Raw genomic sequence first — 3327 nt, 5'->3', positions numbered from 1 at the left:
TTCATTTAGTTAATCCATTTGCATTTTTATCCATTCTTCAATCCATCACTTTCCAACCATTAAATCACTTTATATCCAATATCTATTTTCAAATCCATATAGTTTGTCCATTATAATCCAAATCCCATATCCAAATCATATCCATATCCAAATTAATCCATTTTTCTAAACTTCATCCAATATCCACATTTGTCCATATTCAAAAACCAATGATCCATTTTTCTTTAACCATTTATCCAATTTTAAATTCCATATCCAATTCCTAAATCCAATTTGTTTCTTAATCCATTTTTTACTTATCCAAGTAATCCATTTTGTTCATCCACAATCTATTAAAAATCCAATTTTTAATATCACAAACCCATTTCCATTGAGTTAACCCATATTTTACCATTCAAAATCCACAAAACCAATCAATGTCCACTTACAATCCAAAGCCCATAGTAAGTTCAAATTCCATCAAGTACAACATAATGTGTTTATTGGAATTGGAAATGAAGTACAACATAAGGTATTTGTCGGGATTGGAAAGGCAAAATTGCAAAATGAAGGTAGAAACAAAACGTTGCATCAAAAGAGAACGTGGTCAACAGTACAAACTACCACACTACCTGCAGTACAATCAAAAGGAATAAAAACAGAATATGCATTGAAACGCAGAAACAAGCCAGTTGAAACAAAAGGCAAGCCATCGCAACTACCATCCAAGACTGCACAAAGCGGCTTCCTAATACTAGCTACTACAATGTGACGGTATGCACTATGATGCTAGGTACCGACTACAACATAAGCTGAAGCATTCACAGCAAGCCAAGCCGCTGCAGTGCTTTAAAGCTCCTACGGTAAATGCTAACACTTCAATCGCAGCTACCGGCCAATAACAAGCTACACAGCACAAACACAAACAGCAATGAAAAGTGAAAACATGAAACTACTCAAGCCGAAAGCGAAATCGCATGTCGGCGAATTCCGCTAACGCTTCCAAAACTCCCAGCTGTGCGCTACACTTCCAAGCTGAAACTCCAAAAGCCTCACGCGAAAGCAACACAACAAACTTCCAAAAATGCAAGACAATGTGAGCTACATAAGCCAAGGATAACAACTGCAAGCCAATGCCAAAACAGAAGCCATCCAAACGCAGCTCAAACCACGTTCAAAACGACTAAGCTACAACAACTGTGAACAAAACGCAGCTACAAAATGCAGCGGCTCGAAGCGCAAGTTAAGCGGAACATCAGAACGCAGCTTTGAATAGCATGTAAAAAGCTGCAACGCCAAACAAAATCCGAACGACATCAACAACTGCAAATAAATCATAAACGGCAACCGAAATTGAAAAACGGCATTGCAAGAGTCAAAACATGAAAAAAGCTAATCCAAATCGAAATCTTGAACTCACTCACAATGCTATATAAATAGAAGCTGAGTTGAGGCTTCTTCTCGGGGGCAACATTCTACAAAGAACTCCCATCACCGACACTGCCACCGCTGCGCTTCAACGACATCGCATCTTCCGCCGTCGCCACCATAGCTGCTTCAAAGCCGGTCGTCATTTCACACCAAGTCTGAAAGAACCTGCAGAACAAATCACAAGCGAATTCGTAACCGAATCGATCGCCAAGAAGAATCGAAAAGGAGAAGAATGAACAAGAAGATCGCGTGAGTTCGGAATCGACGCCGCCTTCACCTCCGCGGTAAGCTCTTCTTCTCCGAGCGTTGTTTAAGTCGTGTGTTGGTCTTACGCTCATATTTTGGTTCTCTTATTGTTTCCATTCGGCGTCCGGCGTGACGTTGATATAGCGAGTTTAGGATATGAGAGGCGTAAGAGATTGTTTGGTTGGTTGAGAATTAGGTTGAATTGATGGAGAGAGGATTTCGAGTTTAGACGATTAGTGATCGGTAAAATAGCAAGTGTATTATTTGCACCAATGTAGTAATAAAATGGGAGTTATCCCGAGTATCGATCTCTAGGACTGCGTAATAAGCACAAATCTTTACAGTAATTCTATTGAACAAAAGATCATAGGGGGTTTGATAATTGTTTTCAAAATGATAAGAACGAGAATAAATTATATAAAGCGTATAAAAAGCTGTTAAACGATATGAGAGAGCATGCTAAGGCAAGATGTGTGAATTGCTTTGTACTACACTACTTCCATATTATATGACATCTATATTGTAATTATTCAAAACCGATTCTCAAGAATTGTTTTCTCTAATTCCTTAGGCGAAAACCATTAACAGTCAATTTCAATCCTAATTCCTTAGTTATTCAAAATGACATTGCGAAATATGCAATAGATCAAGAATTAACGGCTACTACGGTTTGATCCTTATTCCTAAGTGATTAAACCGAAGTATTATTATACAACAAACGATAAGGTGGTTTGTCCGACCTAAACCTTAACCAGAGATCAGAATTCCATTTGTCCGATAAAATAAAGCATTAAGAACATTGTATAATAATTTGAATTAAGAAAACGTGGATGATCATAAAAACATAGAAAAAGTGTTCATACAGTAGCAATTCAGGGACACCCCCTAGCATTGGGGGGTTTAGCTTCTCATAATATTCAAAGACAGTAAATTTCAAAATAGAGACATTATAATTTGTTGTTGATGAAGGTTGATCTTCAATCTCTTCCGATCTTGAAGATCTCTTATTCTCTAAACACCTTGAAAGCTCGCTTCTCCTTTTTGTCTTTTTCTTGTACGATCAAAAAGCGTCCTCTCTCTTCACTAAAATGCAGACTAAATAGTTTAAAATCAACTAAAAACATCGTGAAATACCCAAACTGCCCTCCAGACGTACACAGGGATCAAAACACTAAAAATCAACAAACGGGGCGAATTGGCCAACACGGGTCGTGTCAGGTGACACGGGCGCACGTGTTGGCTCTCTATCAATCTCAAATCCTCAACCTTTGCTGACACAGGCCGTGTCAGCTGACACGGGCACCCGTGTCAGCCCCCTGGTTTTTGGATTCCAAAATCTCTCTTCTGCACATGCTGACACGGGTCGTGTTAGCTGACACGGGAACCCGTGTCAGCCCCCTGTTTTTGCCTTTTCTCACTTTGCACGGCGTCCTTGACTTCCATTCTTCCGGTATGCATCTTCCGGGCTTATTGTTAGACCTGGAAACCAAATAGCACAACCACGGAAACGCATAAAATGTGACAAAAAGAGATGAACCACTAATACAACATAAAACACGCAGAAATTTATAAAATGCGATAAACTTAAGAAATCAACTAAAAGAAAGAACAAAATGTTATTGACTCTTGAAGATTCATGCTGGATGGATGATGAAAACTAAGTGCAAATGG

At 38.9% G+C, this 3327-nt stretch overlaps 1 long non-coding RNA gene across 1 annotated transcript; it reads right to left on the bottom strand.

Annotated features, from left to right (window-relative positions):
- Positions 1-444: 444 nt before the first annotated feature.
- Positions 445-2111, bottom strand: LOC127125612 (uncharacterized). Its single transcript, XR_007804767.1, has 2 exons — positions 1404-2111; positions 445-1302 (listed from the first exon to the last, which is right to left on the bottom strand). It is a non-coding gene; the product is annotated as an uncharacterized LOC127125612 (long non-coding RNA).
- Between the last annotated feature and the right edge of the window lie 1216 nt (positions 2112-3327).

The sequence above is a fragment of the Lathyrus oleraceus genome, chromosome 3 (genome assembly GCF_024323335.1).
Source record: "Lathyrus oleraceus cultivar Zhongwan6 chromosome 3, CAAS_Psat_ZW6_1.0, whole genome shotgun sequence".
NCBI classification, from domain to species: domain Eukaryota; kingdom Viridiplantae; phylum Streptophyta; class Magnoliopsida; order Fabales; family Fabaceae; genus Lathyrus; species Lathyrus oleraceus.
Note: the sequence above shows the minus strand (reverse complement) of the source record. Positions and strands in the feature narration are given on the sequence as shown.